The sequence below is a fragment of the Camelus dromedarius genome, chromosome 23 (assembly GCF_036321535.1).
Source record: "Camelus dromedarius isolate mCamDro1 chromosome 23, mCamDro1.pat, whole genome shotgun sequence".
NCBI lineage: Eukaryota > Metazoa > Chordata > Mammalia > Artiodactyla > Camelidae > Camelus > Camelus dromedarius.
This window is the reverse complement of record NC_087458.1, coordinates 15,337,742-15,353,444: the sequence shown is the minus strand read 5'-3', so window position 1 is coordinate 15,353,444 and position 15,703 is coordinate 15,337,742. Positions and strand designations below refer to the sequence as shown.

At 34.6% G+C, this 15,703-nt stretch overlaps 1 protein-coding gene across 2 annotated transcripts in view; it reads right to left on the bottom strand.

The window, feature by feature from the left end:
• Nucleotides 1–15,703, bottom strand: part of POU2F1 (POU class 2 homeobox 1) — a 146,812-nt gene that overhangs the window by 83,009 nt on the left and 48,100 nt on the right. The window contains exon 1 of one of the 2 annotated variants that reach the window (XM_031435849.2): nt 13,822–13,920. The exons of the other annotated variant lie outside the window; for it this stretch is intronic. The gene's annotated coding sequence lies outside the window, so the exon portion shown is untranslated. Of the gene's footprint in view, nt 1–13,821; nt 13,921–15,703 lie in introns of those variants that run through there. 2 annotated transcript variants of the gene reach the window in all.

Here is a 15,703-nt window from a genome sequence, read left to right as displayed (position 1 = left end):
CCAAACAATCACTGCCAGCTAAGGACTGTTTGCTGGAAGGTATCTTGTTGGGCAGGACTTTGGTAGTGTAATAATCCTCCTCCCTCTGAGGCCAAGGGGGTCCCACAGGGCCTCTGCACTGCAGGCTGACAGCTTACCAACTCACACAGGCTACTACCCAGAGCGGGACCCCCTTCCTCTCTACTACAAAACTCACCGTCTTCGATCCAGGAAGTGGGAGAGGGGCAAAAGGAGGAGGCAGTGCTGAGATGCAGCTATCCAGGGTGACAGGAAGCCTCACTTCACTCACGCGGCAGACTCTGTCACAGGGAAAGGGCAAGAAAACTTCCTTTCTGCCACTCTTGAGCTAGGGACTTTGTGCATTCTGGAGCGCAGGCTTAAATACGAGAAGGTTTTCCAGGTTTCCACAGACGGACCGGGGGAGGGATGGCCACCACTCCTGCCCTGCAGTCCCTCACCTGCGGCACAGTTAGATGTGAAAGTGGGGGGACAGACAGCCAGCTTTTCCCACAAAGTCTCAAACGTTCACTTCACTTGGTCCTCTGTCTGAAATACCAGGTTAAAACTTCACCTAGAATACTCCTGTTAAAAGGAACATCTTCATCAAATTGTACATCTGAAAAATGTATAGTTTACTGTACAGAAATTATACCACAATAAAGTTGTTCTTTTTAAAAAAAGGAAAACCATTTCTTGGAGGTTTGTAGGATTGTTAGTCATTCACATTTCAGCATGGATTAACCCAAGTCAGCTGCTTGCCTTTAACACCTAGTTTAGGAGTTGATTAGTGAGGTAAAGGCTGCTTCCATTGGAAAAGAGGCCAATAAATACTCTTATAAATGCTGCTTAGGTCACCTGGATTGGGAGGAGAGGGATGGGGGGCCCAGGATTCACTGAAAGTGGAACAGAATAGGAAATAGTAACATATGGAAGTATAAAAAGGAGATGAAAAGGCAAAGTTAAAGTTCATATATTTAAAAATTATGCCTGAAACTGAGTCTTTTCTCTAAAAGAAGAGAAGAAATGCTTTTTCAGGATCCAGAATTCATGACAAACACTATCTGTATTAGAATAACTTTTCACTCATGATCTTATGGGCTAGTCTAGGTCTTATTAGAAGCACAACTGAGAACAAATGAATTATAAACCAGTGTTTTAGAACACACTTTTTGTGTGTGAGTGAACTGAGGTTGGCCAGTACTCCATCTGCCTAAATCATCAAATTCCATATCAAGAGCCATCTGTACACATTCTGGACTCAATACCTGGTCCACTGGGTGGAAATGTATGACTCAACAATTATTCCTTGGCACCTCCTTTCTGTCTCACGGTGGGATTTTTCACCTTATAGCTCCACAAGTTTCACTCCTAGGAAATCTCAATCACACACGAATTACCTTTTTTCATCTCTTTTCAAAATCTACCACTTCTTTTGTGTCCTCCTAGCTTGTTTCCAGAAAACATTTAATGGCACTGTTTTAGCAAATGCTCAGTAATAAAAATACTTAGTATCTCAAGAGTTGTAATCTTCCCAGGCTTCAGACAATACTACAGAGCTACAGTAATCAAAACAGCATGGTATCAGTACAAAAACAGACATATGGATCAATGGAACAGAATATACGAGCCCAGAAATAAATCCACAAACTTTTGGTCAATTAATCTTTGACAAAGGAGGCAAGAACATACAATGGAATAAAGACAGTCTCTTCAACAAATGGTGTTGGGAAAACTGGACAGTTGCATGTAAATCAATGAAGTTAAGAATACTCCCTCACACCATACACAAAAATAAACTCAAAATAGCTTAAAGACTTAAATATAAGATAAGACACTATAAATCTCTTAGAAGAAAATATAGGCAAATATTATCCGACATAAATATCAGCAATGTTCTCCTAGGGCAATCTACCCGAGCAATAGAAATAAAAGCAAAAATAAACAAATGGGACCTAATTAGACTTATAAGCTTTTGCACAGCAAAGGAAACCATAAGCAAAACAAAAAGACAACCTACGGAATGGTAGAAAATATTTGCAAAAGATGAGACTAACAAGGGCTTAATCTCCAGAATATATAAACAGCTCATACAACTTAATAAGAAAAAAACCAACAACCCAATCCAAATATGGGCAGAAGACCTAAACAAGCAATTCTCCAATGAAGACATACAAATGGCCAATAGGCACATGAAAAAATGCTCAGTATTGCTAATTATCAGAGAAATGCAAATCAAAACTACAATGAGGTATCACTTCACACCAGTCAGAATGGCCATCATTCAAAAGTTCACAAACTATAAATGCTGGAGAGTGTGTGGAGAACAAGAAACCCTCCTACACTGTTGGTGGGAATGTAGTTTGGTAAAGCTGTTATGGAAAACAGTATGGAGATTCTTCAAAAAACTAAAAACAGACCTACCATATGATCCAGCAATCCCATTCCTGGGCATATATCCAGAGGGAATCTTAATTCAAAAAGACACATGCATCTCAATGTTCATAGCAGTATTATTTACATTAGCCAGAACATGGAAACAACCTAAATGTCCACTGACAGATGACTGGATAAAGAAGTTGTGGTATATTTATACAATGGAATACTACTCTGCCATAAAAAAGAATAAAACAATGCCATTTGCAGCAACCTGAATGAACCTGGAGATCATCATTCTAAGTGAAGTAAGCCAGAAAGAGAAAGAAAAATACCACATGATATCATTTACATGTGGAATTTTAAAAAAATGAACTTATTTACAAAACAGAAACAGATTCACAGACATAGAAAATAAATTTATCATTACCAGTGGGGGAAGGGGGTAAGAAGGGATAAACTGGGAGTTCTAGATTTGCAGATACTAATTAATACAGATAAAATAAACAAGTTTATGCTGTATAGCACAGGGAAATATATTCAACATCTTATAGTAACCTATGGTGAAAAAGAATATGAAAATGAATATATGTATGTTTCTGTATGACTGAAGTATTGTGCTGTACACCAGAAATTGACACACTGTAAATTGACTATACTTCAATTTAAAAAAAAGAGTTGTAAATTGCTATTTCACAGAAAACCCATCCAAAAACACACCACCCACAGAGAGTCTAAAATAATTTACTATATAAATTTATGAAATAATGCCAAATACAAAAGAACATTCCAGATTTTGAAAATTTCTTAGACCCAGAACCAAGTGATGGATATTATCAGCATTGCCACTATTCATATACACAGTATATCATTGTACATGTAAAGGATGCTCTCTAAGGTTGCAATAGAGTGATTTAAAATAAAAGGAAGAAAGAAAGAATGTCTACTATTCACTAAAAATTTAGATGGGCAAATACCAAGAAAGAATTTACTTTATTAATTTGGCTATTAAGCATCACCAAATAACAAGAGATCTGAAGGATAATCTTATTTCATAAAAAGCAAACCATGCCTAGAGAACGATTCTTAGGTGGCATAGCTATTAAGTGGCAGAGAAAGCAGGGGTAAAGGCAGGGGCGGGATATAATAAGGAGGCATGAGAGGAAAATAAGGAAAATAAAATATGCTGAAACTCTTACCCCATAACACTGAGATCTGTAGTTGGCTGGTCAATCAAAAAGGTCAACTTAAAATAAATGTCATAAAACCATGTATATACACCTTACACATTTCATTTTAATGCAAAGCACAAAATTATATACTTATTCACCAATCTCTTGATGTTGGACTATAAAGCCTTTGCTTTGAGTTTGGATTAACTAATTTGAGTTTCCTCTCCTTTCTGTGGTAAACCATACCCTTAATAACACTCTAATATTTCCAGTTTCAATTTTTTTAGTTTTGTTTTTCAAGTCTATCACATTTTCACATTTCATATTGTTCATGTGTATAAAATAAGTATTAAAAACTCAAGAAAAGTTTCATGAAACAATGCTTTTTCCTGGATGTAATGCACTCTTGATATGTTCTAACACTTTTTAAAAAAATTGATTTCAGCCTACTATGACTCATGGATTGAAAAACTGCTTTAAAAGACGTGTGAAGCAATCTGAGTGCGGAATCTTTTTCTTTCTTTCCTTTTTTTTTTTTTCCTTAGAATTTATCCCTAATATTTTACAGCTCTATTATTCATATCTAATTCAGCAGTACTTTTTAGTAATTACCCTTTATCAAATCTTTTCATTCAACTCTAGTTTTCACAGAAACACCTTTTCCTGTTCTTTTCCTTGACTTATACAGCAATTATTTAAATTGTGTGATTAAAATAAGAAGTATAACCAGCATGAAAAAGCCTAAGAGCACAAACAGGTAAATGACTCTCGATACCAATACAACTCCACTAGCAGCAGCAGACGTGCACAGACACACTACGGAGTAAGCATTCCGCATGCTGTAGGGGCGTCATCAGACAGAATGTGTCAAGTAGGAATTCTCAGGGTATCAGTTAATCTGATCAGTTATTTAAGTGCTGGTTTGTTAAGAAAGCTACCACGCTAGAAAGTAGCTGTATTAAGTGGCTCACACTCTGGTCTCTTCCTTAACCTGAGCTATCTTACAGCCTACAGCCATGCACATAGCCCATCTACTGCTCAGTGTAACACTCCGGCATCCTTTAGTAAACATGTCATTACAAAATCCAGTCCTGAATTGCTTAGCTGTAAAACCCTGAATCTTGTATAGATCTAATAAAGTTTAACCATTATATTAAATGTATCTGTCTAGTCTATTTATCATCTTGTTTCTTTACTTCTGTAACTGTCTTTTCTTTGTTCTAATTTAGAAAGTTCTGCAAAGTCATTTATTTCATGTATTAACACACTGGACAAGTATTTACCAAGTGCTACCAGGCACTAGGATACAAACTAGGGCTACAATGCTGAGCCACAGAATGCTTACAATTCAATAGTAAGCAGAAATACTAAGCAATCATCCAAATACGTAATTATGAAGTGTGAAAATTCCATGGAGTAAAAAAAGAGGTGACAACATGGCTTTAACACAGGCCTATAATTTGTCTTTGACATTCGTGGCTAATATTAGAGTTCTCCTGCTTTAATAACTGGAATGTGACCTCTTCTCTGATTCCATTTCCTAAATCCATGAAATAACAGTCTTTGTTTTACTTAAAACCACATGCTGCTTTGATTATTCCCATCCATCCTTTGAACTATTCTGCTTCCTTTCTGATATTGGTAATTTGTGTCTTCTTTCATTTCTCTTACTCCCAGATTTCATAAATTTGTGTGAAAATACAAGAGATAACAAGTATTCCAAAGCTCTACGTGAGCTACAAAATTTAAAGACACATCTCTCTCCTCAACGAATTAAAATGTTCTTCAGACTAATCGGATGTTATCAGTATTTCTTAATATTAATTATATGGTAGCAGTCATTCCATAAATATTTACTAACTCTAAATTTCTGTCTAAAATACCATTCCCTTCCTATGTCAGCTCATGAAATGTCTATCTATCCTATAAAGGCAGACTCAAAAGTTATGACCTTCAGATCTTCCTTCATTCCCCATGTTGTCAAGTAACTATTGGTTTCTCTGAAATCCTACAGCAATAATAATCTCTCTGTTTCTGTTTTAACTTTCTATTCTGAAATAATTAGAAATTCATAGGAATTTGTAGTGAGGTACCCCTCACCCAGCTTCCCCCATTGGTTGTATCTTATATAACTAATAGTGCTGTATCATATCCAGGAAATTGGTATAGGATGTATATACAGGTCTATGTTATTTTACTGTCACATGTATAGATTCATGAAACCACCACTGCAATAAAAATATTAAGGGACTTTTTGGTTGTTTCCAGTTTGGTGTTATTACAAATACAGCCGCTAAAAAATTGATACATGGGATGTACATAGGATCACAAGCTCCATCCTGGGAGAAAGTATTTACAAAAGACATAACTGATAAGGACTCTCCTCTATACATATGTAAAGCACATCAATGTACATTTTTTTTTTTTGTGGACATACATTTTCATTTCCCTGGGATAAATGCACAGAAGACAGACTGCTTGGTTGTTTGGTAAGTGTATATTTAATTTTAAAGAAAATTCTAAATATTTTCCAGAATGGCTGTACCACTTGACATTTTTACAATCTATGAGAAATCCAGTTTCTCTAAAACTACACCAGCATGTGGTACTGTCCTAACTTAATTTTAGCTGTTTTAATAGGTATGTAGTGATATGGTGGTCTTAGTCTGCATTTCCTCAATGGCTTATGGACCATCTTTTTATATGCTTAGTTACCATTCACATATCTTCATCAATGATACGTCTCTTTCCTTCTTTTGGATTTTTCTAAAAATCTCAAAATCTCCATTTTCTAACGGATTGGTTTCCGTAGGGTTCAGTTTGGAGAGCTCTTTACACATTGTAGGCGATATCCTTTATCAGATACGTGCTTTGCAAATATTTTTTCCTACTGTGAAGCTTGACTTTTCAACCTTTTAACGCAGTTCTGCACACAGCAAAACTTTCTGATTTTGATAAAGTTTCTCAGTTTTTTTTTCCTTTATGGACTGTGCTTTTGGCATCACGATTAAGAACTGTTCACCAAGCCCTTTGTCCTGAAGATTTTCTTCTGTTTTTATTCTACTGTGAGGTTTAGGTTAAAGGTTCTTTTTTCTTTTTTTAAATCATTTGTCAAAAAGACTATCCTTCCTTCGCTGAATTGCTTTTGTACCTTAGTCACAAATCTGTTGGCTGTACTTGTATGGATCTATTTCTGGATTTTCTATCCTGTTCCACTGATCAATGTGTCAGTCTCCCCACTAATACCTTGAGGATTGATTCCTGCAGCTATATAATAAGTCTGATCTCCTACTCTTTCTTTTTCAAAATTTTGTTAGCTATTCTAATTCTTTTATATTCTCATATATTAATTTTAGAATAATCTTATCTATTAAAAACCCTGTGGGGATTCTGACAGAAATTGCATTAAATCCATATATCAATTGGGGAAGAATTTACCTTTTCCTACGTTGAGTCTTCTAATCCATGAACACTGTATAACTCTCCATTTCCCTGTATCTTCCTTGATTTCTGCCATCAGTATTTTGTAGTTTTCAGCATACAAGTTCTGAACATGTTCTGCTAGATTTAAAACTAAGTATTTCATTTTTTTTAAGCCATTCTTTTAGGGTAGGGCTGCTGGAAACAAATTTTCTTTGTTTTCCTCCACTTCAGAATGTCTTGACTTCTCCTTCATTCCTGAAGGATATTTTTCCTGGATACAGAATTTGGGATTTTGAGCTCTTTCTATTCTTGAAAAATATTATGCCACTGCTTCCTGGTCTCCATGGTTTCTGATGAGAGATCCACTACCACTGGAATTATTTTTCTTCATAGGTATGGTACAATTTTCTCTTTCTCTATTTTCAAGATTTTTCTTTTTTAAAAAATATCTTTTATTTTTTTATTGGCAGGGGGAGGTAATTAGGCTTACTTATTTATTTTTAGAGGAGGTACTGGGGAACTGAACCCAGGACCTTGTGCATGCTAAGCACATGCTCTACCACTTGAGCTCTACCTTCCCCCTCAAGATTTTTCTTTTGTCTTTAAGTTTACAGAAGTTTTATTATGATGTGCCTTATAGATTTCTTCAAGTTACCTTGTTTGGGATTTGCTCAGCTTCTCGAATCTGTAGGTTTATGTCTTCTGCCAAGTTTGGCAAGTTTTCAGCCATCACTTCGAGTATTTCTCAGCCCTGCCCTCTTTCCCCTTTCCTCCTCCTTTTCTTGTTGTAGTCTTTTTTTTTTTTTTCCCAGTCATAGTCTTATAAGTACCTGAGGCTCTGTTCATTTATTTATTCTATTTCTCCCTCTTGTTCAGACTGGGTAATTTCTACTGTTCTATCTTCCAGATCACTCTGTCCCATCCATTCTGCTATGTAGGTGAGCCTACCCAAAGAGTTTTTTATTTCAGTGACTATAGTTTTCAATTCTAAAACTCCCATTTAGTTATTTATATTTTCTATTTCTTTAATGAGGCTTTCTGTTTCTTTGCTGAGACTTTATATATTTTTTAAAATTTCCTGTCTTTTATGATTTTGGTGAAGAAATTACTAATGGAAGTGCTTTTAAAAATTATGGAAATATGTGAAAAAGAAACAGAAGACAGCTTGAAGGATCTCCCACTGACTAACTTTTGGACAATTTGGATAAAATAAATAAAAATAATTAATGAATTATAACCATTACTCATAGGAATTCATGAGTCCATGCTGATACAAATAAACAAACAGGGAGAAGAGAAAGTTTTTCCCTACAGTAGAATATCAAGAAAATCAACATTTGGAAACCATTATAGTAATAACAAATGCAGTCAAGAAACAACAAAGTGAAAATTTGATGACAAAAATTTAGTTTCCTCCACAAAATATGTATTAATTACAAAGGGAAGAAGTAGAACTCTGCAGTAAAGAGGCTTGGTAAACATCACCTTAATCGAGTGATAAAAGCTAGTATCACTGACTGGGGATAAATCAAAATCGTACACTTCCCAAAAAGATAAAATAAGAACACAACATCACTTCTGTGGTGTTTCTGCCACAGACGCATAACCTGAATCTAACCGTGAGGTACTATCATATAAGCCCCAATCCAAACACATTCCAAACTGTATCCTTCCAAAGCGCCATGGTGTTGAAAATCAAGGAAAGACTTGGGAACTATTCTAGACTAAAGAATGCTAACGACACGTAACAACTAAATACAATGCATGACCTTGGATTGAATTATTTTGCTATGGAGGTCATTTTTGGGACAACTAGCAAAACCTGAAAAGCGTCTACAGACTAGCTGGCAGCAATGTATTACTGTGAATTTTGAGTTTTACGTTTGTATTGTGGCCATGTAGAAGAATGTCCTTATTTGTAGGAATTACACACTGAAGTATTTGGGAGGGATGGACCATTAAGTCAACCACTTATTCTCAAAAGGTTCAGGAGAAAGTTATTTGTACTATTTCCCAACTTTTCTAAAGCCTGAAGTTATTTTAAAGGAAAAAGAAAAATACAGCAAAGAAAAAAGGAAAAAAAGAAAACAGCAACAAACTACCTTACACTTTTTACTCCTAGTGGACCCCTGCCCTCCCCACTCCTCAGAAATCTCTGATCACAAGAAGCATGTTAACACTGGCAACACTGCAATTCTTACAGAATTATGAAATGTATAGATGATCTAACTTCAGAGTGCACTTGAAACAATTTAAACAGCTTTCTGATGGACATCTCAAAGCATGGATGAGGAGCTCCACATTGAGCTAATGGAAGTCTGGGTTTAAACTCAGGCTTAAGCACTGAGTATTGAACAACTTTTCATAGTTGGTGTCCTATCAGTTATTTATTATCCAAAGAAAGAAAAAGAGCTTGAAATTCATTACAACAAAAAATCTATTATATGTTTTAGAAACTCAGTTAATTTTAAATAAAATCTACCCAGACATAAGAAACTATAAGAAAATGAATCTTAAATGAGGTACTACAGGTGTATTATCATGTTCTTTTAAAATTACTATTTTAGTGGCACTATAATATGTTAAGTCTAACTTTCCTACTTAAGAGACCATGAGCAAAGGACTTAACATCTGTTATGGGTTGAACTGTGTCTCCCAAAAAATGTTCAAGGCCTAACACCCAGGATCTGTGAATGTGACCTTATTTGGAAACGGTCTTTGGGGGTGATCAAGTTAAGATGATGTTATTAGGGCGAGCCCCACTCCAATACTATTGCTGTCCTTTATAATAAGGGAATATTGGACACAAAGACAGATACATACAGAGGGAAGATGAGAAGAGGTGCATAGAACAGGTTCTCCCTCACAACCTTCAGGAAGGAACCAACCCTGCCAACAGCTTAATCTTGAATTTTTAGCCTCTAGGACTATAAGACAATAAATTTCTGTCATTTAAGCCACTCAGGTTGTGGTAACTTTGTTATGACATCTCTAGAAAACGTACCACAACATTTGAATCTTAATTTTCTCATCTGAAAAATGAGAATGATTATGCTGTCTCCCAAGGTGGTTCTTAAAGTTAAAATGAGAATATAAGTTATTTTGAAAATCATGAGGAAAGAAGCTGTGGTATATTTACACATTAGAGTACTACTCAGCGATAAAAAAGAATAAAATAATGCCATTTGCAGCAACACGGAAGGACCTGGAGATTGTCATTCTAAGCGAGTAAGCCAGAAAGAGAAAGAAAAATACCACATGATATCACTGATATGTGAAATCTTAAAAAAGGAAAGAAAGAAAAGAAAAAAGAAAAGAAAAGAAAAGAAAAGAAAAGTGAAGAGAAGAGAAGAGAAGAGAAGAGAAGAGAAAAGAAAAGAAAAGAAAAGAAAAGAAAAGAAAAGAAAAGAAAAGAAAAAAGAAAAGAAAAGAAAAGAAAAGAAAAGAAAAGAAAAGAAAAGAAAAGAAAAGAAAAAAGGAAAGGAAAAAAGAAACTAATAAACTCATCTACAAAACAGAAAGAGACTTGCAGACACAGTAAACAATCTTATGGTTACAGGGGAAAGGGGGTGGGAAAGGATAAATTTGGGAGTTTGAGATTTGCAAATGTTAACCACTATATATAAAAATAGATCAAAAACAAATTTCTTCTGTATAGCACAGGGAACTATATTCAATATCTTGTAATAATCTTTAATGGAAAAGAATATGAAAATGAATATGTATATGTGTGTGTATGTATGTGTGTATGTGTGTATATATATGCATAACTGGGACATTATGCTGTGCACCAGAAATCGACACATTGTAACTGACTATACTTCAGTTAAAAAAAAACAACCTCCCCTCAAAATCAGGAATCATAAAAGTGACAATGGTATTATTCTAATCTCCTGACAAATATTTAGTAAGTACTACTCTCAAGACTTTTTCCTGTTATAATAAAAAATTTTAAGTGATGCTCTTTAACTGAGTCTTAATCCATAGGCCAGAAAATTATCTTTATTGTACATGGTAAGAGCAGAGTCTTAATAATGTCAGGATTAGCTGAATGTGGCTGAAGCAGAAGTTGGTTTCCTTTTTCTTCTTTTTTCTCATGTTTTAATCTTTAAATAACATTTTCGTAGAAGTATAAATTTTCTGTTTTGAACATTTTTTAAAAAACCACTTTACTGAGGTTATGACTAACTTACAAAAAGCTGCACATATTTAATGTATACAACTTTAATGTATACAAACTTGGTCTAAGTTTGGAGACGAAGTATACATCCATGAGACAATTAAAGCCATAAACTTATTCAACGCAACTAAAGGTTTCCTTTTGCACCCCTCTTTTATGATTAAAAAACATTTTTTTGCGTGTGTGGCAAGAGCACTTAACTAAGGTCTACCCTCTTAGCAAACTTTAAAGTATATAATACAGTACCATTAACTACTAGTTTTCTAAAAACTTAAAATCTGAATCCCTGCCACCTCCACCCCCACCAAAAAACCCCACAGATGCCCCTCTGGCCACATAAGCACTATACAGCAATCCCACGCAGTTGTGACTCAGCACTGGAAACAATCAACAGCATTTGGTTGGCCAAAAGTGGGTGACAAAAGAATATGAAGGGTTTAACAAGTTGACAAGTTGACCATCCAAACAAAAAGCAAGACATTAATTTGTGCCTAATTCTTTCTTCTCTTTGCTCTATTTCTTGTACTTCTATACTTCTACATACATCAAAAATGAAGGCATACATGTGGATGTCTCTAGCATGTGCCCAACCAAGTAGGAACTCAATAAATTCAAGGATTTCAATAAATTCAAGCTACCTTTCCTACCCCAGCTCTGCCTCACCTCACTTTCCCGTCTACACAGAGGGTGATGAGTAGCTACAAGTAATATTTAGGGTAGTTAAGAAATTTTGTAATCTCATTAAAATGTCACAGTATCAACAAATTTCATACCACCTTTACAAGCTCCAGTTAGTTAGAAAGAATTTAACTAAAACAAATAATAAAATTTGTCAATGTATCTCACCTTTTATAAAGTCCTAACATAAGACTATCCAAAACAGAAAGGAGCCAGACAATCTAATTTGACATTGTTTCTCATTTTGAAAAGTATGGATTAAAATGCACATAAATCACAATTCTTTGCTATAAGATCTCATACTACCAAGAATAAAACAGTTATGTGACATGAGCTACTTGTATTTTTAATAATCTCACTGCCTACATTCTGTGCATTCCCATTCTCTTTTGGCCAGGCAGGTGGTGGTGGTAATTGAATGAAAGATTCCTGAGAAAAGGTAAATTTTAGAGGATGAGTCAGGCTTTAAGGCAAAGATTCTCCTGGCTTAGGCAAATTCAAGTATTCTGAGTATTATACTAAAGAAGAGGATTTTTAAAAAATACTTTTATCATTACAGTTTCATTTAAGATAATAAGCTTTTATTTATCCCAAGCCAGCCAGATACTTGAAATGTATTAATTTCTGGAAAATATTCTTTGCCATAACAACAATTTTTTTTCATTAAAGGTCTTGTAACTAATTTCGAGAGGTCTGTTTTAAAAATATTTTAGGAAACTAATCACTGATGATCAACTAGAATAAGTAAAAACATGGAGACAAATATTCAGTCACACTCAATATACCTTTGGATTTGGTCAAGTTCACTTTAGTTTAAACATGTTAATAACATACAAATATTTTATAAATACCTTTTTTTTGAGGGAGTATAAGACCGACACCTTTAAATTACATTATAAAATAGCTAATATGATTTCAATAGTTAAAATCATTACAGAGGAAGATATGCTTTCTCCATACTACCTCAGTATGTCTCTAAAACACTCAGATTTTTTGTTGGGTGAATTAAGACAGGAAATTATTCCACAACCAGTATTAGTCAACAAGGGATAAGTTGGATTTAAAATTAAATTTTAATTCCAAAAATAAACATGCTTCATGGTTTAGTAATGCCTTTGAAATGAGAGAAAACTGTGTTTAAACTCCAGTTCTAAAATCCTAAACTAAGCCTCAGTTTCCTCATTTGTAAGACAGGTACAATAACACTCCCAAGGGTTCTCCTCGGGTTTAAATAAAATGTATCCAAAGCTTCAATGGCACCTAGTAGTTAATTAACGGTTGTTTAATATTGTTGTTAATAGGTAAAGCATTTTATGTAGAATAAATAAAACCATCTCATCTTCTCCTATGCCACTTTAACGTTTTCAGTTATACAAAAGAAAGACAGATCCCCATATGAAATGTCACTATGGTTTATATCCTTAGCCATGCTAATGTATATTTAAGGTACTTAAAAAATAAGAATTTTTTAAAGGCACTAGACTAGGAATCAAAATATGTAGATTCTGATCTCAGCTCTACATTGGCTAGCTGAAGTTGCTTGATCTAATACTTACTTAGGTCATTTGTAAAATGGTAAAATGTAGCTTATAATATTTTGATTACTAGATTAATTTTATAAAACTATTATTTACAAAGTACTTCTATTAAACTATCACATAGGGATTACAGCTAATGTTTTATCATCAAAATAAAGATGATACTTAACATGTACCCTATTTGTAGTAATTTCATAACTCTTTCAAAAGAAACCAGAGCCTAAGTACTAGGGTCAATCCTAAACTATTTTTCATTGCTGGCTAGGGCACAGGCATTCTAAGCATAACTCCATCATATCAATAAATATCAAACAAATTTCAGAGTTAAAAATGAAATATATATATATTTGATAAGTCACTTTTATAGTCATTCCACAAAATTAAAGGCAATCATCAGAACACCTGGATTTATCAGAGGCCACTAAATTAACAGCTTTTATTAGCAGAAAATATTTACCAGGTATAGAAAGACTGCATTCTTTCTTTGAATTGATTCATTGAAAACTGAGAGTAGTTTGGTAATTAAAAATGCAGGAAAGCTCTTCTTACTTTTCCAGTCTATGAATACAAAAAGAGAAAAAGGCAAGACTGAGTAAGCTGTATAAAATAACCTAACACTTTAAGGGGGAACAATTACAAACAGTGGGGAACATGGACTACCCACCAAGGCAAGCTTAGCTGCCTAAACATAAAGCGATTAGAGGCAGGCACCTCCCTTGTACCTACTTCCTCACCTACAAAATAGGGATGCTGCACCTGCTCTTACTTCAGGAACATGGAGGTAAATCAGAAAGTTCTTGGAACGTGTATTAAAAGGTGGTGTTCATTCCTGAAGCTAGATAAAACAGCCTACTTAGGATTTTCTTTGAAGAGTATATTTCACTAATCTTAAAAATTTAAGACATCCAAATCCAACCTCCCTCCAAATTTACAAGTATCTACTCCACTTGGCCATATATATGTGCATGTCCACACACACACACACACACACACACACACACACACACACACAGATGACAGACACAAACTGATACAGACTGCTATCACTGTATACTAAAAAGACATGCAAGATTATATTTTGTCTTTAGAAAACGAGAACAGTCAATACTTAGCACATACAGGTGTGTAAATGTACCATCATTGGTTGACTATCTGACTCTTTGCCATGAGACCTTGGAATTGAATGGTAGATTCAAGCAGCCCTAACGCATTGATGAAGAGGAGTTGGTAACGCACTGACTCTTATTTGCCACCTACCTGTACTACACAGCTTTATTTGAATTAGTACAACTAATCAGTACACCTGGTATAAATTAATATAATTTTGATCAAGTAGTATAACACTAATGAAAATCATCTAAGTTTTATATAAATGTACTCAGTGCTCATGTAACTAGCCTACACAACTTTTTTTTCTGTACAGTGATGTTCCTAACTGCTTTATGAAACTCTGAACAAAGGGTTTAATTATGTTCAATGGTGCAAACATGCATAAATAGTTCATAAATAGTTCAAACTGTCTTCTTAAAAAGGAGTTATTTTTGTGAAAGAAGGGGATCATAGTAGTTCATAATACTTGAAAACGGAGATCAACATTAAAATTCTGCCACAATTCTCCAGAAGTGGTAAAACATTTACTAAGACATTTTATTACATTATACAACTGAAAAGAAACTGAATTCTTTCTCTCTCTTAAAAAAAGTCTGATCTCTATGTATGTCTGATCTTTAAGAGAATTTTTTAATTGTTAAACTGTAAAAAGATATATCTAAAACAAAAGGCAAAATAAAACAGAAACATATCAACAAATAAATACACAAAACAAATACAACCCATAGCACAACCACCAACATCCTCCAGAGCAGGAACTCTAATGAATAAGGAAAATTCACCCACCCTTCCTCCTTTAGGCCAATGTGATGGTTACAAACTGACAAGCTCTTTCTGGCTGTCCACTGGCACATCTACAGACCTCTTATTCTTCTGAAATTCCCCCAAGTTAAATTGGATGCAAATAAGCCAGGTGTGGTCCTTACAAAAGTAATCCTGCTAGTCCCTACTGAGTTTCCATAGAAACATGCACATCTGGCAATGGCAAAGAGGTTGTGTACTGGCCTCAGACTGGCTTAAAAAGTTTCAATACTCATTGAGTGAAATAACAATTATGGTATCTTAGTAAAGAACAAATACATCCCCACCCCCAAAATCCCATCTTTGCTTGAAATATCAAGCAAAATAATGCAAAGTATTTTCTTCTAGTCCAAAAGTGGCTTTCAGCTTAGCAGCAGCAATTAATGTGTCTGTGAAAAGTTACAAGATGCCAATTACCAAATGGCAAC